Source organism: Triturus cristatus, chromosome 2_2, assembly GCF_964204655.1.
Source record: "Triturus cristatus chromosome 2_2, aTriCri1.1, whole genome shotgun sequence".
Lineage (NCBI taxonomy): Eukaryota > Metazoa > Chordata > Amphibia > Caudata > Salamandridae > Triturus > Triturus cristatus.
Genome location: NC_140582.1, coordinates 1,165,357,449 through 1,165,383,360, shown reverse-complemented (window position 1 = coordinate 1,165,383,360; position 25,912 = coordinate 1,165,357,449). Strand labels below are relative to the sequence as shown.

The following is a 25,912-nucleotide window of genomic DNA, read 5'->3' as shown; positions in this document are numbered from 1 at the left end:
TGGCTCCACACACCTGCTGCAGAGCGCCTGGGTACCCTCACAGGTGATTAGCACACTATAAAAACACAGATAACACAACAAGTACAGCGTAGAAGGAGTATAATATTAAAATTAATAAGATGTTACTACACGTGTAGGTGTGTGTGTGTGTATATATATATATATATATATATTTATTTATATAAATATATAATTATATGTATAATTATATATATGTGAATTACATATGAAGTAAGAACTAATACATAGGTAAGTAAAACTGTAATGAGAGAATCAAAAACAATATTAGTGAGTGAAAAGATAGAAGTGAAGAGCGAGCAATAGCCATGGGTAAGAAGGACGGTTTCAAAGCCTCGTAGTAAGTTAGATGAAAAAAGAGATATAATAAATGATGTGAAAGAAGCAACATAGTAGTAACAAAGAATGGAAGAACAGTATAGTAGAGAAACCTAAGAGAATGTAATGTTCCAATGTAGCTGAATGAATCCTGTTTATAGCAATGTATTTAAAATAGAAAAAGCTTAAGATCCTTCTTGAATCTAGCGAGGGGACTAGTGGTGTATCAAGCAAATTCAGGCCCCTTACACTGTCTTCTGAAAACAGAAAAAAGTGACCCTATGAAGGGATTATATCAGAAAATTGTCCAGCTCTGTAGCGCAGTAGCCTGATGGGGTTTGTACTCAAAACACACCACATACGTTCCGGGCTCCGCATCAACCTGTTGGTGCTACGGGCAATCTGTTTGGCATTGAAGGTCTTTCTTCCTTCATTCAGGGAAAAGTTGCTACAGTGTTCATGGATAACACCAGCGCCATGTGAAATTGCAACATACAGGGCAGGGTGGGGTCTTGGACCCTTTGTCAAGAGGCCTCTGGATGTGACTGGAACACCATGGCAAATCCCTAGTGGTTCAACTCCTGGCAGGCTCCATTTTAATGTAGCGCAAGAGTGGGAAAAGCCATGGTTAGATCTCTTTCCCACCACTGAGAACTTGCAATGTCAGCAGTTTTGCACCCCGGAATATCAAAGGCAGCTCTTACTCAGAGATGCTTTTTTCATCTTGAGTGGAACTCTGGCCTCCTTTAGACCTTTCCGCCAGTTCCATGCCTTCCTAGAGTTCTCAAGAAGATCCAGAACAACCGGCCCAAGTTTTTCTTGTGTCTCCGGTTTAAGTAAGGAGAGTCTGATATCCCAAGCTGTTGAGCATGAACATCTGTCCGCCAATCAGTGGCTGCTTCTTTAGGAGGGTCTTCTTTTGCAGCAGCATTGCAGGGTTCTGCACTCGAACCTGAAAACGCTTTGCTTTCATGCGTGGGGATTCAGCGGCGACAGTTGACAGCTTTCAAACTTCCGCCTGAAGTCTGCAATGTTATTTTGACAGCCAGGTGTCCCTTCATTAAGACGGTATATGCCTGCCGTTGGAGCAAGTTTGTGACATAGTGAATGAATAAATAAATAAAACAATGAATGATGAATGAATGAATGGAAGGCTTATATAGCGCACAGCTACTCAGAGAGCGTTCCGGCACTGGTTCTGTTGATGTACAGATAAACACATTGATAACTTGCCTGCATCCCTTTCCCAGGTTCTTCTTTTTATACTTCCTCGGTCCACTAGGTTAAGGTTATCTTTTAGCCATTTCAGTATTTCTGCGGTTGCTAGACCAGCCTTTTCAAATCCCCTATTGTAAATAGGTTCTTAAACGGTCTACAGCATATGTTCCCACCTGCGCCTTTTACCGTGCCCCAGTAGGACCTAAATCTGAGTCTTATGTTTCTGATGTGCACTCCCTTTGAGTTACTCCACAACTGCCCTCTCAGACTTCTCACCATCGAAATGGCCTTCCTAGTGGTGATAACACCTGCCAGGAAGGTCAGTGAGTTGCAGGCCCTGTCAGCAAATCTTCCATACATTTCTTTCTACCTAGACCTCAAACTTGAGCATCCTTTTTACCGAAATTGGTAACTCCTTCTCACGTAGGCTAGTCTATCACTCTGCCTGCCTTTTACGCTCCGCCTCATCCCTCTAAAGAAGAGGAGAGACTTCATCGTCTGGACCCAAAAAGAGCATTGCTGTTCTATTTTGACCTTAATAGTGAGCTCTGGGTGGATGATCAGCTCTTCGTGGGGTATATGTCGGGGCCAAGAAAAGGAAGGCGGTGCAAAGTGGACCATCTCACAATGGACAGTGCTTGGCATCAAAATCTGCTGTGCAATGGCCAAAAGCAACCCCCTAAGGGTTTGCATGCTTACTCTACCAAACTGAGATCGATGCATAAGCTTGCAGAGTTCTTGTTCTGGATATCTGTCAGCTAACAGCGCGGGCTTCCTTGCACATGTTTACGAAAAACTACTGCCTGGACAGTCAAGTCCAGCTTGATGGTCACTTTACCTTTTCGGTCCTGCTTGCCTTTTTAGTGTAATCCATATCGCTGTTCCACTTCAGGGGAGGTATTGCTTGGGTATGTACCATACAGTAAGGAATCTGCAGCTAGAAGTCTCTTTCAGATGAACCAGTTAATTACCTTTGGTAAACCCTTATCAGTAGATTCTTATCTAGCCACAGATTCCTTACCGACCCATCCTTCCTACTCTGCGAACTTATTATAGTGTAAAGGGTTAACCCTTTCAAGGACCTGGGCTTCCCACACCCGTGGTCAGTGTTCCTCGTGGCTCTGCACTTCTGGCATGGAAGTTGCAAAAAAAGAAACTGACTTCAGCATGCTGGGGTGATGCCTATATAGGCGCTTTTCATTTCCAGCATAGACAATACCATACAAAGCCGAGCGATGGTACCCACTGACGTGCAGTAGTACTGATCGTAAACGTTTCTGGATCCAGTCTGTTGCCTGGGGAATATTGTAAGGTAAGGAATCTGTGGCTAGGTAGAGCCTCTACCAGATAAGGTGTTACCGAAGGTAAGTAACTTGTTATCCAGTATTGGATCTTTCATAGATTCACATGCTTGAATCATCCCTGCCGTCGAGGTGGGAGTCTCACAGTAAAAATAAAATATATTTATAACAGTAGTAAAACATATTATAATAGGCTTTAATGAACCGCACAGTCACTGTTGTAGCCCATCCTTGTCCTTTTGTAAAAAAAAGAACCAAAGTTGAAGCACAGCCAATCACGCCCTCTAGAACACTCCACAGAGAGGCAAGTCCCTCAAATGTTTTACTGCACGTCGTGTGACAGGGAGTCTCCCTGAGCTCTGCTCAGTTTTCTTTCATCTGTTGGATTTTGTGAGTATAGAATATCTGATACTTCAAAAAAAAAGATTAGTCAAGACTTGTGGGTCATGTGGGAAGAAGAGGCCGCATTTTGAAGATCCCCACAACGATTGTATATATTGCCTTTACCCTGCTCATAAAGTTAAAGACTGTAGGATTTGCAGGACTTTTTCTTCTAAAACCTTAAAAGACAGGGAAAGCAGATTACTTATTTGGCTGGAGCGGCTAAAATCTAAAACCTCTGTGGTGTTTGCTGATGAAGACAGTGATAGTTCTCAGGCGTCAGTCCATCTGACTAAGAAAAGGGACAGGTCTGAAGAATCCCCTGAAGGACACAAAAAATGTACAAAAAAGTCACATCATGAGGCTCTGCATTCTACCTCTAAAAAAGGGAAGCTGCCATTTTCTTCTGAGGAGAAATCTGGGGAAAAAACTGCCTCAAAAACGCCCCTAAAAACTGCCTTCAAACAGCCTAAGACTCAGTCAGAGACCTCCTCCTTGTCTAAAACGACTGTGCCATTGTCAATAACCTCTTTGCCGTCGGCTACTACACCGTCGACAATGCCGCAGACAGTCTCACCTCTGTCGACGTCTCTCCCGTCGGCGGCACTCCCGCCGTCGACGGTGCCTCGCTTGTCGATGCCTTCACCGTCGACCAAGACTACTTCATCAATGACGACGACAATCTGAGGATGATGGGTTGTTCAGTCCAGCCCGCAGCCCCTCTCAACTCCACGTAAAGTTCCAAGAGGAAGAAGATGAGGATGATTATTATGGCACACACTATCAACCTATGGAAAGACCTCAAGTATTGATGGCTCGCCAAGAGCCTATGATTCAAATGCCGGTGGTATTAGTGCAGAACTTGACAGCTATGCTGCAGGATTACCATACCCGTTTCCCTACTGCAGTAGCTTCTGTTCAAAAACAAACTTTACCTCTGCCTGCTTCAGATTCAGCAGCATCTTCAGTTCCTACAACAGAGGCTCAGGATCCTTTGCCTGTGCTTCAAGATCAGAGGATGCAGGATGATGATGATGACGAAACAGTCGCTGAGGAAGGTGAACTTCCTAAAACCGACCCATCAGTCACCAATTCGACGTTTGTCCCCCAATGTTTGGAGATTGTTATTTGAGTTTAATGGCAGTTTCTTTCAACAGAATTTAGAAAGTAAAACAAGTCCCTAACCAAAAGGAAATTATAAATGTAAGTCTTTGTTGTTGGAATCATGTGCTATGTAGTAATCTAAAAGTTACATCAATCAAATACTTTTGACACAGTACGGTATTTGTGCGGAACAAAATTTTACCTATATTTCTTTACATCTAGCACTCATATCAATAAAATATGTCAGATATCACACAAACGATTTCTGATGATATAAAATAAATACAAAGTCCATTTTTATTCATGATTATCATTAAAATCAATATCCATTAAAAACACCCAGAAACAATACATTTTTTACTGTACAGATATTGTCGGTTAAAAACAGGAAAACTACACAAAGTCGACGCGGTGTTTCGGTGCAAATTAGATTTACCACCTTCTTCAGGACAGAGTTTTCTACTAAAAAAATTGTCTCAATTTTTCCTTCCATAAATTCGACTCAGAAACTTTCTTATGGTTATATGATACAAACCATGAAATTGCCTTATGGATGGTGTATTTCTTTAATTCTTAAATCGAATCGATCCAGGGAGCCACCGATAGGTTGATAACCATACAATGGTGTCCAATAAAAAGGCCTCTTTTTTGATAGCAAGTTAGAAGGGCTATGATCCAGCTTCACTTCTTTGTTGTCTATAATGTTGTCTGCTGAAGCTGCTTTCTTTGCATTGCAAAACCAAAGGTCCCAGGATGCATGTTTCCGGTCCAGGGTAGACATGGCTTGGCAGTTCGGGGTGGACTGTTACCATGAGGCACAGGGTCAGACTGATTTGCATATGGCCATGTCTGAACTGGGGTTGTGGAGCGAGCTAAAGAATGATGATGGATTAAACCCAGATCAGTTGACTGGGGGTGAGTGTTTGATTTGCTCAAACGCTCCGTCCTTCATCCCCTTTGGTATCGCTTTGTTCGCCCTAAGTTGGCACGGTATGTCCAGACGTGGGTCCCTTGCTCACTTTGCCACTGGATTCAAGATAGCCTGGCTGATGAGGGTTATGAACCCGAAACCGGTCCCAGGAAGCTTGTTTCCGGTCCAGGGAAGACATGGCTTGGCAGTTCGGGCTGGACTGTTCCCATGAGGCACAGGGTCAGACTGATTTGCATATGGCCATGTCTGAACTGGGGTGGTGAAGTGAGCTAAAGAATGATGATGGATTAAACCCAGATCAGTTGACTGGGGGTGAGTGTTTGATTTGCTCAAACGCTCCGTCCTTCATCCCCTTTGGTATCGCTTTGTTCGCCCTAAGTTGGCAGGGTATGCCTAGACGTGGATCCCTTGCTCAGTTTGCCACTGGTTCAAGATAGCCTGGCTGATGAGGGTTATGAACCCAAAACCGGTCCCAGGATGGTTGTTTTCGGTCCAGGGAAGGCATGGCTTGGCAGTTCGGGCTGGACTGTTCCCATGTGGCACAGGGTCAGACTAATGTGCATATGGCCATGTCTGAACTGGGGTGGTGGAGTGAGCTAAAGAATGATGATGGATTAAACCCAGATCAGTTGACTGGGGTAAGTGTTTGATTTGCTCAAATGCTCCGTCCTTCATCCCCTTTGGTATCCCTTTGTTCGCCCTAAGTTGGCAGGGTATGCCCAGACGTGGGTCCCTTGCTCACTTTGCCACTGGATTCAAGATAGCCTGGCTGATGAGGATTATGAACCCGACACCGGTCCCAGGATGTTTGTTTCCGGTACAGGGAAGACATGGCTTGGCAGTTTGGGCTGGACTGTTCCCATGAGGCACAGGGTCAGACTGATCTGCATATGGCCATGTCTGAACTGGGGTGGTGGAGTAAGCTAAAGAATGATGATGGATTAAACCCAGATCAGTTGACTGGGGGTGAGTGTTTGATTTGCTCAAACGCTCCATCATTCATCCCCTTCGGTATCGCTTTGTTTGCCCTAAGTTGGCAGGGTATGCCCAGACGTGGGTCCCTTGCTCACTTTGCCACTGGATTCAAGACAGCCTGGCTGATGAGGGTTATGAACCCGAAACCGGTCCCAGGATGTTTGTTTCCGGTCCAGGGAAGACATGGCTTGGCAGTTCGGACTGGACTGTTCCCATGAGGCACAGGGTCAGACTGATTTGGATGTGGCCATGTCTGAACTGGGGTGGTGGAGTGAGCTAATGAATGATGATGGATTAAACCCAGATCAGTTGACTGAGGGTGAGTGTTTGATTTGCTCAAACGCTCCGTCATTCATCCCCTTTGGTATCGCTTTGTTCGCCCTAAGTTGGCAGGGTATGCCCAGACGTGGGTCCCTTGCTCACTTTGCCACTGGATTCAAGATAGCGTGGCTGGTGAGGGTTATGAACCCGAAACCGGTCCCAGGATGCTTGTTTCCGGTCCAGGGAAGACATGGCTTGGCAGTTCGGGCTAGACTGTTCCCATGAGGCACAGGGTCAGACTGATTTGCATATGGCCATGTCTGAACTGGGGTGGTGGAGTGAGCTAAAGAATGATGATGGATTAAACCCAGATCAGTTGACTGGGTGTGAGTGTTTGATTTACTCAAACGCTCCACCCTTCATCCCCTTTGGTATATCTTTGCATTACAGTACAAAAGTTAAAATCTGATATAAGAACTTCGGCCTCCCTGCGATCGTCTTCCTGGGTTTTGTTCCGAACAAATAACGTACTGTGTCAAAAGTATTTGATTGATGTAACTTTTAGATATTACTACGTAGCACATTTATAATTTCCCTTTGGTTAGGGATTTGTTTTACTTTCTAAATACTTTATCCCGTCCCTATTTGTCAATATAGGGTTTCTCCTCTTGTGATTTCTCCAGTTTCTTTCAACAGATACAGAGCGTCAGTATGGGCGCGGCCTGCACCCCCAGTGTAGCCTGTCTGTATAAGGGGCAATTTGAAATGCAGAACATCTACTACGAAATGGCCCCATGTTCCTAGAACGTTTTTCACTGGTCGCACTTTATTGACAATGTTTTTTTCGTCTGGAAAGGCGACCAGGACACCTTAGACAAATTCACAATATCGATCAATGCAGCTGATTCGAATCTCAAATTCACTGTATATACCAGTAACATCAGGTTGAATTCCTCAACGTGTGGATTGAACAGCAAAACTCCCACTTATCGGTATGACTTTACACCAAACCCACTGCAACAAACACCTTACTGCATTTCAGCAGTGTCCATCCTCGATGCCAGAAGTATGGCATCCCATATAGTCAATTTCTCCGTCTCCAGAGAAATTGTACCACCATCAAGGACTATATGATGCATGCTGAAATTCTTAGGAACAAACTTGCGAGGAGGGGCTAGCCTACCAAATTGATCAAGGACGCCCTCAAGAGAGCTAGATACTACGACCGCGACGCAATGTTTAGACCTAGAATCAAAGAACAGATTGACAGACTTGTCTGTGTGACTAAACATTCCAACTTTGATAATAAGTTACGTCAGATCATCAACTCGCAATGGCACCTCCTTAATCTAGATCAACAAGAACAGAAACTGTTGAGGCCCCTTTTTGCCTTCAAGAGGAACCAAAATCTCAGGAACCTCTTGGCGAGAGCAAAGAGACCTGAGAATAAATCCATCACAGGGGGCGAACCAGTTAAAGGGAACCACAAATGTGGTTCATGCCAAGCCTGCCCTAATGCCATTGTTAGTGATAAGATCCGAGTCAATGAAAGAACGGTGTTTCTTAAAGAAATGACCAATTGTCGGTCATCTAATATTGTATATATCATACTTTGTCCCTGCAACTTGGCCTATGTAGGGGAAACCGGGAGAGAATGTAGGAAACGCATTGGTGAGCACAAGTCCAACATTAGATTATCCAAACAAACTTCACCATTAGTTAGCCACTGGCTAGAGTCCAACCATGGCGAGGGCGATCTTAGATGGTCAATTTTGGAAAAAGTGCGACCTCAAATGGGGAGTGATGCGGCGATTACGCGTAGGAAAAGGGAAGTATTCTGGATCTATACTCTCAACACCAAAAATAAAGGCCTCAATGAGAGTTTACCATGGCAGAATGCCTTCCTATAACCCCTCATGTTGCCCGTCCCCCTTGTTCCCTGCCTATTTATCTGTTGGTCCAGTGTAGTCGTTGCTTGACTTGGGACCCCTTGTGCGCTTTTAAGACCGCCCAGTGCTTCTTGGGTTGACCACATTCTTCCTCCTTATTAATTTTTTGAGGATCCTTGTTGGGTTGACCCTATCATGTTGTGATGTCCTTTACCCTTTAAGAGGCTTGGAATTCTTTCCTTCTTGCAGCCTCTGAACCCTGTTCTTGTTTTCTTTTTTTAAGCACTATCTTTTTTTATTATTTCTCTTTCTTTTTTTTATAAATATATTCCTGTTTTTTTCCTTTTATTTGTCCAGTACAATATTATTTTCTCCTCAGCCCCCATTAATAGTTTTCATTCTTATTTATGAACCTCTGATATGTCTCATTTAGCTTTTTTCACTCCAGGCGTTCATTTCGACATGGCGCCCGCACTAGTTCGTCTTTCGCGCTACATTCTACTCTGTAGGGGGCGTGCCCATTAGGAGGAGCTTGTCTACCTCGTTTCTGTGCACAACAGCGAAGGTGCTGCGGACAGACTGGGTATTTAATCACCAGCCTATGCCGTCCAGCCGCACCGTTGTTTGGGTACTGGCCGGTATCCCGCTTGACTGCTGATTGCAGCTGAACTCGCCTCTCCGTACTGGTAAGCCCTCCCAGCCTCATCTTCATAGAGCCATTAGTGCGTTTTTCACTATTTCCGTTTCCTTGGATGGATATCTTTGAGCCGCCGTGATTTTTCCCCTTTGCTTCCCAGCGGCCTTTGCCCCATGTGTTTCTAGCGTTCACCTGCGGTATTCTGCCCTTATTTACCCTTTTATCCTTTGTCCCTAGTGGGTGGCTTTGGACAGCTACATTGCAACCGTCGCGCTCCTCCTCGAGAACCTTCTGTTTTTTTGCTAGCGACTACCTTCTCGCTAGTATATGTCCATCTTTAGTCTCATTTACGGATTTGCCATGGTATTAACATCTGCTTGTCCTCTATTTAGGTGTATATCAGTGTCCACATTTCCTTGGACTTTGTTGTACGTTCTGAGCTGGGACTTCTGAGAAGGTGATGCGAGCAGCCCCCAAGATGACTCTTTGCATTCCACTAAATACTTGGGCCTCTTATTCTGCAATTATTTGACTCCTGACGGTTCCGCCTTTATTACACTCCGTGACGCCACCCTCCCCATCGGTAAGTTTGAGGACCGTGATATGGCATTTTGCTTACCCTTTTATACCTTCTGTTAAGACCCTCTAATAGCTTGCCCGTTCCTATTACTATATTTGCAGATTTGGTCCCTTTGTTTTTGAAACCTTCACCTCCATTTGGGCCTTTGGCTGAAAATTCCGTGAATACACGTTCCAGGTACTCCTGTCCAGGATTTTGATTTTGTCTCATTAGAGCATGGGGATCATTTTGATTCCCATACCTTTCACTCTCACCAATCTTCTTAGGCACGGGTGTACCACACACAGCTGAGCTTTCTACTGCTCTTCACGAGTTGTTAGGGCCTGGTCTTTTTCTTTGCCTTTGCATTCATCTCTTAAGTGCACGTCTTCCTCCCTCATCGGTATCTTATTCTTATACATTCTGTACTTGTGCCTTCCACCTTTACTGATTGAGTCTGTATCAGATGTGTTATGTATGGTACACTGTTCTCTGTTTGTTTATTCTTTAGCTTCATGAACCAGATTAGCTCTTTTTATCTCTCCAGGCATATCCTCCCGTGTTCTGACACGTGAACAGTGCGCCCTGAAGAAGGTGAGACCCAGATTGGGGTCTATCACCGAAACGTGCGTCGGCGCTGGAATTCAACATTGGCAATAACATGTACCCCTTGTTATTTTTCCCCCCAATGATGAACTGTAATCCTAAATATGAAGTATCATATCACTTGATTAAGCTGCTCTTGTGCTTATTTATGTATTGACTTCTTTCACTGTATTTATCTTGTATAGCCCAAAGTCATGTGATATTTTATCTGTGTATTTTGTGTGGGTATATGTTGTGGCATATATATCAATTGGTTACTCAACCGTGAATCCTGAGTTTTTAGGACGTTTGAGTATTTGTGGGTATGCTTCCGTTTGTTTGAACGATTGTGTGTGCGTGAGGTAGGATGTGCTTGGGCTTGTTTTGTCATTATCCTAATTATGATCTGATCACAACTAAAAATTCTAATGTATAAATAAAACACATTTGATATGTTTGATACATACAGTGTTTATCATATTTTGTAAGGCCAGGTTTTTCAGACGTATGTTTGAGCATCAGTGACTACCAGCACTAAATGACTTTGTACACCGGCAGGGGATCTCCTATTTGAGTGATTCTCTGATCTTCCTAAAACACCTACTACCATTGATGAGTAGGAGGATTATTTAATTCCAACACCTTCTCTGCAGGCTCCTCAGGCAGTTGATTCTCCTCCTGAGGACAATGGGGCCTTGCATGCCATTATGGAAAGAGCGGCAAATCAGTTCCACCTTCCCATGCCTCTTAAGCAGTCTGACTGCTTTTAATATGATTTTAAGAACCAGAACAGGAAATATGTCTGCGCTATTTGTTATTCTCATAATTGATCATATTTGGGAAGAGGGCATTAAAATCGTGAAGAACCCCTACTCTGTACCTGCAATTCTTCCCAGAATCGACAAAAAATATAAGGCCCCCTGCATGCCTGACCGGACAACCTAAGCCGGATTCAGTTATTTCCCAAGCTGCGCAACGGAGATCTAGAAATACTTCAGTGCCCATAACTGCACCACCTGATAAAGATGGAAGGAGACTAGATAATATTGGAAAAAGATTCACCACCATGGCAGGTGCTTATGTGCATGCAGCAAACTCCTTGGCCATTTTAGAAAGATACAACCACCAAATGTGTTTAGATGTTGCTCCGTACCTCGCGTTTTTGCCGGATGACAAAAAGCAAGAGGCAAGAAAAATTCTGCTTGAGGGGGAAAGGGCAGCATCTGAAATCATTGACATCTCCATGGATTTGGCTCTCTAGGTTTTTGGCAGCTAGCTGGGGCAGCAGTTCTCCGTCGCCAAGGATGGCTTAAGTCTACCACCTTTAGTCCTGGGGTGCAGATAAAAATCTTAGACATGCCATTCAAAAGGGATGCACTGTTTGGCAAACACATTGACGATGCCTTACAGAAGATTAAAAAGGACATGTGCACAGCTAAGGCTTTAGGTATGCTCCATTACAGAAATATACATTTTCAAGGCACCCGTAGCAGAGGGGCATACTCCTTTTGTGGGAGCTACCAAAGGCTTATCAATATAGATATATGGCTATCAACCACAACAATCATATAGAGCCCCCGCTGCTGCCGCTTACTCCAGACAGCAAAACAGAAGACAGCAGCCCCGCAGGCCAGAGACAATTCCAGAAAGCAGTGACACCTCCCCAGCACCTGTAACAATTCGGCCATGCATCAACCCCAGGACAACAAATATTTCTTTACATTTCGACCAATGGAAGAAAATCACTTCGGACAAATGGGTCCTGGACATAGTAAAATATGGTCATACCCTAGAATTCATAAATATCCCTCTGCCTCACCTGCCTCTAAAGAAGCCTCCCCCTCATCTCAATCTCCTCAGAACAGAAGCCAGAATTATGCTCTGAAAAGGAACTGTAGAAAGAGTGCCATACTCTCAAGTTAGAAAAGGTTTTTATTCCCGTTTCTTTCTGATAAAGAAAAAGTCGGGAGAGTGGAGGACAATTCTGGACCTAAGGAGATTAAACAAATATCTGCAGAAAAAGTCCTTATGCATGCTCACTCTCCAGGAAATTCTGCAGCTCCTCGATCATGCAGATTTCATGACGACACTAGATATGCAGGATGCATATTTCCACTTCCCTATCCATCCCAAACATCTAAAGTTTCTCCGTTTCACTGTGGCAGGTGCTCATTTTCAGTTCGGAGTTCTCCCTTTTGGTCTGCGGTCAGCACCAAGAGTATTTACCAAATGTCTAGCTCCAGTTGCTGCTCATCTCAGGCTGCAGGGCCTGCAGCTGTTCCCTTTCAGAGACAACTGGTTAGTGATAGCACCGTCTTTTCGACAAGCCACAAGAGCAACTTCAATTTGCCTTTAAATGTTTCATTCCCTGGGGCTAACTCTCAATTTTCAAAAGTCAGTTCTGCATCCGTCTCAAAGGACGCTCTTTCTAGGAGCAGTTTTGGGCACTATCCAAGACAAGGCATTTTGGTCCACAGAAAGGCAATCACACCTAATTTCTCTAGCAACAAAGTTAAGAGGAAGAAAGTTCACTTCTATGAGAATGATAAAATCTCTACTGGGCATGATGTCCTCTACAATTCTAATGGCACCATACTCTCGTCTCAGAATAAGACCTATACAAGAGGACTGACCATGTCATGAATGATGTAATATGTGACGTCATCAGCAGTGCATTGCAGGGGCGCGAGTTATAGTTAGCTGAACTAACTATAATGGCGGAATTTCTCTGGTTTTGTACGAGTGAAATGTCCAACTAACTATAACGTCCCTGTAACCTATGTTTTTTTCAGTGAATATATATATATATATATTCTTTTGGAACTATAATTCCAAGCATGCAATACGGACTGCACTATGCAAAATTCCACTGAGGGTGATTGAACTAATCATGTGTGCCTCCAATTAGAAATAAAAGAGAGCCTTTCTGTCTGGATTGCGAGAAGCAAGCCTCTGAAGAGATGCAAAATGCATTGAAACGCGTCAGGCAGTTATCTTTGAAGAACACGGCAGAGAGCAGGAAAATAAGAGCCAAATGGTGGACTTCCAGCAGAGTGCCCTCCCGAAACAGCTTTCGGGCATTTGTTTTAGAAAATATATATATATATATATATAAAACAAATGCCCGAAAGCTGTTTCGGGAGGGCACTCTGCCGGAAGTCCACCATATATATATATATTCTAAAACAAATGCCCGAAAGCTGTTTCGGGAGGGCACTCTGCTGGAAGTCCACCATTTTGCTCTTATTTTCCTGCTCTCCGCCGTGATCTTCAAAGATTACTGCCTGACGCGTTTCGATGCATTTTGCATCTCTTCAGAGGCTTGCTTCTCGCAATCCAGACAGAAAGGCTCTCTTTTATTTCTAATTGGAGGCACACATGATTAGTTCTATCACCCTCAGTGGAATTTTGCATAGTGCAGTCCGTATTGCATGCTGGGAATTATAGTTCCAAAAGAGCGCCGTATTATGTTTCCTAAGTGGGTTTCTGCTGGAATTTGCATGTGTAAAAGCGACTATTTCCTTAGTAGGATTCGGATCACTTTGGAGAGACTACGTACTTCGGTCTTTCAGCGCTGTATGCCATAAGACAGTCTCGTGGCGCAGCCTCTCTGTTTCCCATCACATTGACGGTCCTTCTTGTTAGAGATGGTGCTCCCCCCACGACATGGGCCGCCGTTAGTAATTTTCTAAAACAAATGCCCGAAAGCTGTTTCGGGAGGGCACTCTGCTGGAAGTCCACCATTCGGCTCTTATTTTCCTGCTCTCCGCCGTGATCTCCAAAGATTACTGCCTGACGTGTTTCGATGCATTTTGCATCTCTTCAGAGGCTTGCTTCTCGCAATCCAGACAGAAAGGCTCTCTTTTATTTCTAATTGGAGGCACGCATGATTAGTTCAATCACCCTCAGTGGAATTTTGCATAGTGCAGTCCGTATTGCATGCTGGGAATTATAGTTCCAAAAGAGCGCCGTATTATGTTTCCTAAGTGGGTTTCTGCTGGAATTTGCATGTGTAAAAGAGTCTATTTCCTTAGTAGGATTCGGACCACTTTGGAGAGACTACGTACTTCGGTCTTTCAGCGCTGTATGCCATAAGACAGTCTTGTGGCGCAGCCTCTCTGTTTCCCATCACATATATATATATATATATACTTGTATATCTAATGATAAGGATATCTATGTGGCATTCATATGAAACCCACCATCCTCAAAATTAAATGGTTAACTGCTATCTATTCTGATTCAAGCATGTGAATCTGTGAAAGATCCAATACTGGATAAGAAAGCAAGTTATTTACCTGTAACTTCAGTTATCCAGTATTGGTATCTTTCATAGATTCACATGCGACCCACCCTCCTCCCCGGAGAGGCATCCCTTATTGCTGTTATGTTACTCTTCTCACCTGTGCTCGAAAATCTGAGGGACTTGCCTCTCTGTGGAGTGTTCTAGAGGGTGCTAGAGCCTCATTGGCTGTTTGTCAACTTTGGTTCTTTTTTTACAACAGGACAAGGATGGGCTACTACAGTGACTGTGCAGTTTATTATAGCCTATTATAATATGTTTTACTACTGTTATATATATATATATTTAATTTTTGCAGTGAAACTCCCACCTCAGCAGCGGGGATGATTGAAGCATGTGAATCTATGAAAGATACCAATACTGGATATCTGAAGTTACAGGTAAGTAACTTGTTTTCTTCTTTAGGCCTTCTACGCCAGTGTGTCTCTGGAGTTGTATTAAAATTATGACATCTAAGGGGACACCACCAAACACTCCCACTCCGCAACACAGTAGTATTGTTCACAGGATGCCCCCAGCCAGCTACGAGCTCCTCCGTCATCTCACCAATCCAGTTTGTTCCACCTCTTTCACTGGTGTGCACATTAAGCAGGGCGCAACTGTCCCATCAGCGACACGTGTGTGGCCTAGTGGCATTGGCTGCAAAAAGGAAGTAGGTTCAATGGTCGAAGGCAGCTCCCTCGTCCTTTGCAGCTTTCCAAGGGCCAGGCCGGTGGCGCCATGCTCGTGTGGATTGTTACTTGAACCACAGCTGCTCTCAACCATCCCCGGTCTCTTGTGTCCTGTTACGCAGCCCTTCCAGTCTCAGACCCCTGCCGCAAACTCTCTGTCGCGGGAAGGACCAGGTCTCAAGACTTCAAAGCATAATTACGCACAAAAGGTGAGCCCAAGATGGGGTCTTAGAGGGCATAAAGGATTTGAAGGCCACAGGATTTTATGCAAGGGCTCGGTTGGAGCACTAGAAACTTGCACCCGCCATCTTTGGTGGCGATGCCATGCCCCCCAAGTGTTGCTACCTTGATGAAACTATAGCTGGCCTGTTGTGAAATCCAGCTTCTGTGTTGGGAACACTATGGATTTCTGACATAAATGTCACATTAGGACTCCCGTATTCCAAATTGCCACCCCCTTAGTAAGTTCTACCACACTTTCTATGGTAGTGAGATCCCACAGTTTATTTCCATTTACATCTCTAGCACGAAGAATCCTATGCCTTATGCAGTCACAGTACTGATAAAAATAGTTTTCAAATTTTAATCAAGCCCAGCATGTGTGTCTGACAAAGCTTTGGATGTGCTGTTGGCCAGAGCTGATTGCATCTGAGAACAGACTCTGTTGAGACAATGAATCAGTTGTTTGCAATAATATAAAGTTGCACCATCAGACAAGATGTAAGCCACTGGAGGTATGGACAAAAGAATCATAAGTATCCCCATTATGATTTTGTGTGGATCCAAGTTAGTTCCCTCATTAGGAATGACTCAGTGTACATAAAGTGGGCAGCAGTCCTCTCGGTGAGCCTGAAATGACCTGCGGAAGCACCTCAACATTTATTTATACCAAGATCAGACCTTCACCAAAGAGGTCCAGACCACAACTTACCTCCCACCCTCCACATTCCTTTACAGAACCTCTCTATCTCACTGGCTTACTTAGCATTGTTCAACATATCACTATCCCTTACAATATGAAATACAACATTAAATAAAAACTAATAAAAAAAATATTGGGGAACATGCAAAAATAATAAGAACAATGGAAAAACAACAAAGTAATATTCATAAGAAGTCAGGAATGTTTGAAACATCCTTCATCTTAAACAACTCCAGCATGCACCTTGGTACATGCACCACCTACTTTATATTCCCCCCTTTACCATCTGACAATTTTTTGAATAACTTTCCCATGCAAACTCTATCCAGGAGATTTGAAACCTGTGACAATCCTTTCTTTCTATGCCTTCCCAGTCTCAGTCTGACGTAACCTCCTCCATGTAACTGATTAGAAGTATACCTCTTACCAAGATTACCACTCATCTTCCAACTCGTTCTCCACTTTGAGCAAACTCTCTTCCTATCTTAGACATGTACGGTGTGTTGCCCATGGTATTACTGGAGGTAGAGTGATATGCCCAGATCTGATTTTTCTCGGATGTCTGACAACCCCCTCCTCCACATAGGGCAACTTGCAGGCCATACTTCAGGACCCTTTTTCATCTCGCCTCCAAACCGTTGCTCTGAGGGTAATATGCATTTTTCCGGATGTGTCTAAACCCCAGGCTATCAAAAATGTATTCATCTCAAGCAATGCAAGATGCGTATAAACATCAGGGACTATCTCTTCAGGCACCCCCTCTCATGAATAAATCTTCCAGCAATTCAGTTGAATTGCTCGCCTCAACCTGCCTTATAAGCGTCATTTCAGGCCAAAGTGAGTAGAAATCCAAGAAAGCCATAGCAAATATTATCCCCAGCCCCCATGTATGGAAAGGCCCTAAGGTGTCAGTGCCTAACTTCATCCACTAACTACTCATATTATCAGTCCTCTCAGAGGCATAATTAGGGGTTCTCTGAGACTTGTCACTCCATGCAGAAGCGGTGCACTACCTAACCATATTCTCTACATCCCAGCCTAGTCTAGGTCACTGAAAGTAAGCTCTCAACCACCTCTTTATCGCACTCATTCCCACGACTCTCAAGGACTAAGGTAATTATGCATCTCCTCAAACCCTCAGGTACTAGGGTTGTTCCATCTTGCCTCAACACATCATCTTGCCAATACCTCTCTAGCGTGATGTTTTTCATATGTTTTTACCTATTCATTCAACTCCTTCCTATTGGGCCAGTTAGTCTTCATATATTCAGTGACCGTAGCCAAATTCTGGTTTAACCGCATTTTTACTACCCATTCCGGAACATACTCAACATGAAATAGGAACTCTTGCAGCCTGAATAATTATTTGGCTATGCAGGGGGTCACTGTCCTTGCTCTCTTTGTTGCAAACAAGTGCACTAACGGTTTGTGGTCAGAGTGGATCTTGAATTCATTATCCCACACATAGCCTCTGAATTGCATAACTGCCCAATAGCATGCCAACACCTCCTTCTTTATTAAATAAGTTAGTTCCAAGACTTCAACAATCTCAAGGCATGTGCCACCACAACTTCCTGCCTGTCCCTCTCCACCATGAGAACAGCACGACCCGTAACAGCTGGCATCAGGAACTACAATAACAGGCAACTTGGTGCCAAATAGTCCCAAACACGGGGCACCTGCAAGCTCCTCTTTCAACGTAGCAAAGTAATCCTCACATTCTTGGTGGCACACAAACACAGAGTCTTCTTGAGTAAGCAGTGCATTCTGTTTTTTCAGCAAAAGTGGCTATAATATTGGTGTAGTAGTCTGCCAAGCTGACAAATGAGCAAAGTTACTTACTGAACTGGTTGCGTCTCAAATTGCTGTCATCAAACTTTCCTTACATCGAATACCACTTTGGTCGATATAGTGACCCGGTTAGCCCATCACACTAGTGGCAATCCTGTAGTTCATGCTTTTGAGGGTAACATCACTTCCCTTTAACACATCCAGCTCCTGTCCGAGTACTATGTCGAAACCTGTGGGACAGGGGACAGACTGCTGCCTCCGACAGGATCTACTGATCTCGACGGGGTGGTTGTCGGAATCGCAATCTCTAATGGGATTATGATGTCCCTTTCTGACAGCCTGTGAATGGTTGTCCCACTTTCATGAAAAGTCTGTCAAAGGGACTTTGGGAGCTCCAAACAGGGCCCCCGTCCCTCGTGCTCCACTGCAAAGTGGCCTTGGGGGCACAAGGGCCCCCACGCACATCCATTCACCGTGTGCCAAGCGCACAGTGCATAGATGTGCACAAAGTGCTCTTTAACACTGTGGCTTGTGTTGCGGCCCTTTTCCTGTGCTGCAGCACAAGCAGCAATGTTAAAGAGCACTTAACCGACTCCAGCACGGCTGTCCTATTGTAATTGGGCAGTCTGACGGCAAACTGCTTGTCGGGCGGTCTCCTGACCGCCACAATAGTGGTCGGCGGTCTGACCACCCGATATTGTAATCAGAACCATGGTCCTGGAAGTACATCTCATTGGTGATCTTCCCTAACAAATTATGCATTCCCTATGGAACACTGACAATGCTGAGGCAAGACCAAATGCTGTGCAGCAGTACCTGTATGCACCATTTGGAGTGATTAAATGAGAGTTAGTGGCTTCAAACTCTCCTCCAGGGCTGTCTAGTGCTACACGGAGGAGAGATTCAAAATGGAAAAGGCAGAAGCTCCCTCATGTGCACCCAACATTTCAGTAATGGTGGGTAAACTACCCAAATACTCTGCTTAAAATCTCCCAGATGACTACGTAATTCACCCTTGCTGTTTCGGCTAGGACCACAGGAGCAAACCATTCGGCAGCCACAGTAGTCTTGATTATGCCATGATTTGGCATCATAGCACCCCACTATCTGTGTGTGTATTTTTCCATAAGCTATCAGTTTCACATTGGAAGGCTGAAGCATGTAACTCTTGAATAGTTCCTCCATTGCTTCTCCAATCAGGGTGTAACTTGCTCCAGAATCGCCTATACCCCTTATGCTCTTCCCATTCATCAGTGCATCATAAAATGGGGCATCATGTTCCTCATGAACATCACACACTTGCATGAGAAATCTCCTCACTGTCATTCTTCTCTACGTTACTGTCTTTGCCTAATGCTACTGTGGTAACGCTCTCTCCTCTAATATTTGCTTTTGCACCTCTACACATGCAGGTGTAATGCCCTTTTTGCTTGCATTTCTAAATATTTGATTCACTTTCTGCACTTTTAGCCACTGCCAAATGCCCTCTAAACCCACAGCTGAAACACATATCAGTTGTTTTCCTGCCTTTGCTATCTCTGTTTACTTGCATCCCTTTTCTAGTAGAACTCTTTTCTTAACCCCTTATTGCTTGCAAACCACCAACTTCTTGTTCCAATTCAAGTTGTTTTGTTAAAAGACATATATTGTAGTAATTTAACAATTTCAGTGGTCTTGTTCAGAGTTAAATTCTTAGCCAGCAATAGTGATGTCTTCACATTTCTTCTTCTTGTATAACCCCATTGCATTTAATATATTAATTTCTTTGGGTGCATATCTTTAATTATTATGCATTTTTGCATTTAAGTATTGTTAGCATGCAGATATTGTTTAATATTTGTCAGTACGATTCGAACAATTGTTTATATATGTGATTCAGTCATCAATGTTTCATATTGTGTAATGTTTGTAATTCAAACATTCAACAGTGTTTCATGGAAGCAGAAGTGGGCGAAGGTATATGTTGATTGTTGTTTGTGATAACATACAGCAAAAGACCAATCTGAAAAGAGGATTTAAGCTAAATAGAAGCAAGTGTTAAGAAGAGAGGAATCTTTTCACCTCCAACGAGCTAAGAGATTGGGCTTTTGCAGACAGGAGGTGTAAAAACCTTCTCAAAAGCAATGTGCAAGGACCTCAGGGCTGCTAGACAAGACTTATCAGCTTGTTGCGACACAATCTCTCTTCATACGGAACAATAGCTCCATTGTTCCATCAAGTCATGCGGGTGAAAGGCAAGGCTATCCAAGAAACTCTTAAGGCTCTTTTTAATGCCAAGATAAATTGTTTAGAAGTAAGATGGGAGGGGTTGGAGATCAAATGCAGATCACTCTCAAATTACAATTGTAGTGTTGCAGTTCTTTCTAATATTATTTTATTAGCCACTATTGTTGACACTATTCTGTTTGTTTTTATAGTCACAACTATACACATTATATGCACTAAAATGGCATTTTAATTGCATGGCTTAAACTGTTACAACATCACAGGTGTATGCGTCACCAACATGCTAGAGTGAGCATTCCGCTACTTAGATTGGTGTGCTCATCACCAGTGAGTATCATTGCTGAGCACACAGTTAAATGTTGTGGATGCATGAACAGCTGCCTAAATCCAGGAAAGGAGTACTCTTCAGAACATCTGAGCGGGCTCTGATTTTTCCAGGCAGCAAGAAGCTCTCAACGTTAGTTCCTCAGTGATGTGCAGTGCAGTTTGCTTCCAGTGGAATGCCGCCCAAGCAGTCTCGAGGGGCCGTGCATGCTTGTCTTCTCACACTGGGATGTCTTGTCTGCTTCAGCGCTGCCTTTAACCATTAACTCAGTAAGCCCAGCTGCACTTGTTTCCAAAGTGTCCAATGCGTTATACTTATGGGATACCGTACTCAGAGCTGGCGGGCAGTAGTTTGTAGCTCTAAGGCGCTTTATCCCAAATTTCTAATTTCCATATCATGTGAGGGATAATCGATCAGGCGTGGCCCATTTTTACCAACTGACAGCTGTCTTCATAGCTTCTGGTACTTAGCCACTCATCGCCAGTGAAATAATAACCCCACTGACGCACTTTAGTAAATGCGGGTTTATTCATAACAAGATAAGAAGACTTCAACAAGGACCACCAGCGTGCAGCTGCCCTCCCGTGCCCCACATTCTATTACAGAACCCCCTCCATATTACTGAGGCAGCCTCAGAATTATCATATATTTTTTGTCTGACTTTCCAATATTCTTTTGAAGGGGCTAGGGTTTAGGTAGTCTACTGCCTATCTTAGTGGGTCATCCTGGGGAGGGACGATGGGAAGGACATGCCAGAGCAAAGGGAGAAGGGATTTCTAACAGCTACCCCGTCAGTATTAACCAGGGACATAGGATGGAAGGTATGCACTCGGGTCTGTTGAATCGTCATATTCACTGGCCCCTTTTCAGTTGGAAAATCTACGGTCATGACCCATTGGGATTCTCAAAGGCATCAGGTGACTGAACCAGCATATTGCAATCAACAGCAGTCATCCAATAGGATGTATACTGGTGGACTTAGACAGTCATGTTGCCCCACCTGGGCCTCCTGTTCTTCAGTGGATTTTCACTCACTCCTGTCCATCCTAATCCATCGTTCTGCTCCGTACAAACACAACCATTTTTTTCATTACTTCTTGTCCAGATGTCTTTACGTCAGATTTACGGTAAGGAAAACAGAGCCTTATGTTGATCCAGCCAATACACATGCAGAGTCTCATTCAAAGTTGAATTCGCAATAAATTGCCTGACCTGATTGATGAGCTGAGCAACAGGCTGTCAGACAGCCACTCAAGTTCCCCTACAGAGAAATCGTTTTCTTACCTGCCATCTTGGGTTGTAGCGTGGAGATCCACTCCAGCGCTAGTTATCGCTACATACAGATCAAGGTTTTTGTGATTTCTGGCCAACACACCAACAATGGAAGTACACTCCAGCCAGTTTCGGTTGTCTAAAAGGGTATGTATATATAAAAGGTCTGTGAATCACAGATTCAAAGAATAATGGGAACGCTCAGCTTCAGTGGTGCAGTCCAGCCCCTCAAGGCAAGGCAGTACAAACATTATACACTAATACAGAGGCTTCTGGATTTGGTCATTTATTAACTGAATTTTACTAAGCGACTAGTACGTGCATGTGGAAAATAAGAGAATGGAGACGGCCGACCTTCATAAAGTATGGATTTGAGTTCCGAATTTCAGCTGAAAACGCAACGCCTAAAAACATCACCCCAGGTACCTTGAGCACTTTTCGATGTGGGGACGGGCACTTCTGGATAACAAATGTAGCATGAGTAATAAACCAATGAAATGAAGGGTTCCCTATTCAAGCCGATACATTGAGCAGTGGATTTTAATGAAACAGATTTGAATTGCTTTTATCATTGAATAACAAAATAAACAGAAATGTGGTTCGAGAGGCATTCAAGAGGAGATATGTATAGAGATATACTTATCTCATAGTATGGTAAGTGGTTAACATACTGTATGCAGTAATTGCAGGCATCTTCCCAAACAAAACAATAGAAAAATACCTGAGGAGATTGGTAATCGAATGCTGCATTGTTTGAGGGGCAGGACCCGAGAGCTCGCCTCTTACCTTTTTAGGAAGGTAGGATCCTTCTGCATGGTTACCCCCACCTTTTGCCTGGTGCTAAGCTGTTTTTGACTAGTCTCACTGAGGATCCTGATAATCAGGACCCCAGTCTCATTGCTTTCTCCCTTAAATTGTTAGGTTCAGTACTTGGGTACATCCCAGATTGGATACCGGTGTACCCTTATCAGTCCCTAGTATATGGTACTAAGGTACCCAGGGCATAGGTACTCCAGAGGTCCCCATGGGCTGAAGCATGCATTATGCCACTCTTGGGATACCATTCAAAATGGAAATACAGACCTGCCATTGCAGCCTGTGTAAGCTGATGCTGGCACCACTTAATAAAGATATAGGTTTCCTATATCTGGGGTCACTGCACTTAAAACCTATAAGTCACGCCTATAGCAGACCTTTGCAATCCTGAAGGCAGGGTGTTTGGTTCTAAGTGTGAGGGTGCCCCTGCAGGAGCAGGACACCCCTACAGCCTACGGAGCCCATTCTCCCGGGTTGTAGGTGAAAAAGCCATATACCATATAGAGGAGCACCGTGTAATTACGTGAAGACCATCTCGAAATTGACTGCAACGAATCCTATCATGTTTTGTATCATACATGTTAGAATCATACCACCACACCGTAAATGGTGTGGGAAGTATGGTTCCAAGCACTAGAAGAGTCCTCCGTTAGGCTCTGTGTTCCTGGTGCCAGCCTTCTAGACCCGGACTGCACAAAATGGTTGCTGCTGACCAGACACACAATTCTGCCCTCCTGCTGCTGAGCCAAGCTCGAGCAGGGGAAGGCAGAACTATAGTTATCCTGTCACAGGGAGGTGTGACCACCTCCCAGACAGGATTTAGTTTATTGGGACCGGGTGAGTGCGCTTCCCAGCGCCACGAAGTCTGCATGAGGGGCACATTTGGTGCCTCCGTGCATAGTCCAGTTAAAACCAGCTCAAGGAGCTGTTGGCTCCTGCTCTGGCGCGAAACTGGACAAAGGACATGGGAGTAACCTCCCCCTGTCCAGACCCTCACATGGGCGGGTCCCTTGAATCATTCCTACCCTTTCTTTCCTTAGGGTACTTAAGGGCTTACCTGGGTGTAGGTCCCTAGGTTTGTCAAGGGACAAGATTCGATTCAGTCACCATTTCTTCTTCTACTGCCTGGGCACTCTGGACTTCACTGGACTTCGTTTGGGCTCAACTTTGTCTCCCTTCTAGTCTGCTACATCGTCTGTGCCTGTGCACCATACAGGAACCTTCCAAGGCCTGTGGGCATCAAAGACACCTGAAGGAATCTCCTTTGAAGTGAAGGAGTCACTTCCCTGCATTAGCTGATCCTGAGCTCCTCCGGAGTCCGAAAGGTTCTGCAACACAGGTGGTGGTTCTCCACAGGTCTAGAGGCCTGCCCTGACCTCTCACCAAGTTTGAGGCCAGTATCCCTCGTGGGAGCCTCAGGAACCGAACCCCTGTGCACCGTGTCAACTTGCAGTTGCAAAGGCTTGTTGGCTTCCTCCCACCAAGATCTTCGGGCTCCAAGTAGCCCCAACCTCAAGCACCTTAGTCCACATCGCATCGTCTGCACCGTGGCCTGTATCTTTTGGTGAGCTGCTCGAGGTCCTCTTGCGACTCTAGTGCCTCCGGCCTGTGGATCCTGTTGATGGTCATCTTTGCTTCTTTTGGCCTCCCCTGATTGCTCACCGCCTGCCCTGACTCTCCTGCTTGTGGTGCGTCCCCTGGACCTTGCTGGTCCCCACATTGCACCTTCTCTGACTTCTGCATTGGTTGCATTTGCCAAGGCTTGTTGGTGCTCCCGACGGACACCGACCCCTCAGCATCGACATCTGACATGGGAAAGCTCGTACACGGTTTTTGGTCTTCCTCAGCGTTGCCTGGTGCTCACAGCTGCCGAGTCAAGGTCATCGTCGACTCTCCTGCAACTCCCAACATTGGTGGGCATTCGTCTTCCACATCTCCTGGTCACTCATGTGTGACATGCTCTGTCCCCTCTGCTTGCAGGTGCCTCTCAAATAGAATCCACCTTTGGATACCACCGGGCACTTTCTCCTTCTTCAGCAGTGACACTTTCCTGAAGTCCTCCATTGTGTTCGACGACGGTTTCCGACACCACTTCACACCTATGCACCCTGCTTCCCTGGTGTAGGTAACGTGGGTACTAGGGTATCCACAGGTGGGGTGGCTCTCCAACCTTCTGTCTTCCACAGGGTTTCTTCAGGGTCCACTGGAAAGGGTCCGTAATCTTTAAAATTCCAACCCCGACTTACACGTTGATTTGTACGGATCACGCGGTCATGTTCCCACACTGCACACGCTCTCCGTGGGGTTTGTAGACACTCACCATGGGTGGTTCCTTGGGTCCCCAGAACTTCTACTTCCTCTCGACATTGTCTTGATACCAGTCGAGGTTCTTATACCACTTTCTTAATATATGGTTTGGTCCCCCCTGGGATCCACTGTGTATTCTGTGCTATTTACTTGATTTGTTTGCAAAGTATTGTGTGCATTGTGCATATGTCGGGGTAGGAGATATCTGTATGTGTTAGAGAGTATTATATAATAAATACAGATTTTTATGACTACCTTGTGTGGTTCTTTTTCACCCAATCTATACATATAAGATTTCATTCTGGTAAAACAAGCTGCTTTACACTCCTTCTGGACTAAGCCTGAGGGCTGCTCCCCACAGCTACCACTTAGAAAGCTTTCTAAGGTTGTCCAAGACCTCTTAAATCACCATAATGGTTGTCTGGACTGGTGCAGGTTGCCCACTTACATAATTGGACATCATATACCTGATCAGCTTCTCACACCTTTCTGTAGTCGAAATATGATTACTTGACTACTGTTAGGTGCCTACTTTACGGGCATCTTGAAAGTTGTTCTGCTTCTGCATTTGCTGTAACTGGGCTGCTTCTATGAGATGACCTCGCACTGTTCCTGTCTGTGCTATCATGCCTGTTCTGCATTTGAAGGAAGCTTCCACTGCTGCTGCTTTTGCTCTTCCTGTTCTCTGTGAAACACTCTTCCAAAGCTAATGCTTCTGTATGTTATGAGACTGTTTTTGTAAGTAAGGGAGCATGTGCATCACATTATGCGCAATATTTGTGTATGTGTGTTACTGTGTGTGAAACACACTGCTGTAAACGTTTAATATGTTCTACACAGGCAAAAGAAGCTTCCACTGCTTCTGCTAACTTTTCTGTGTATGTGATAGAATCTTGCATTGTTGATTTTCATGGGTACCCGCGCTAGAAAAATCTGATGGAATTTTACATTGTTGATTCTCACGGGGTGCCAGTGCCATGAAAATGTGATGGCATCGTGCATTGTTGATTCTCACAGGGTACCCGCACTAGGAAAAAGTGATGGAATCTCCCATTGTCGATTCTAACGGAGTACCCGCGCTAGGAAAATGTGATGGAATCTC

General features: G+C 44.5%; 1 protein-coding gene across 2 annotated transcripts in view; it reads left to right on the top strand.

Moving 5' to 3' along the window:
* The window catches only part of VAX2 (ventral anterior homeobox 2), a 750,626-nt gene that overhangs the window by 495,496 nt on the left and 229,218 nt on the right, over positions 1–25,912 (top strand). The window contains exons 4-6 of one of the 2 annotated variants that reach the window (XR_014978235.1): positions 9,426–9,616; positions 9,715–9,790; positions 10,140–10,582. The exons of the other annotated variant lie outside the window; for it this stretch is intronic. The gene's annotated coding sequence lies outside the window, so the exon portion shown is untranslated. Of the gene's footprint in view, positions 1–9,425; positions 9,617–9,714; positions 9,791–10,139; positions 10,583–25,912 lie in introns of those variants that run through there. 2 annotated transcript variants of the gene reach the window in all.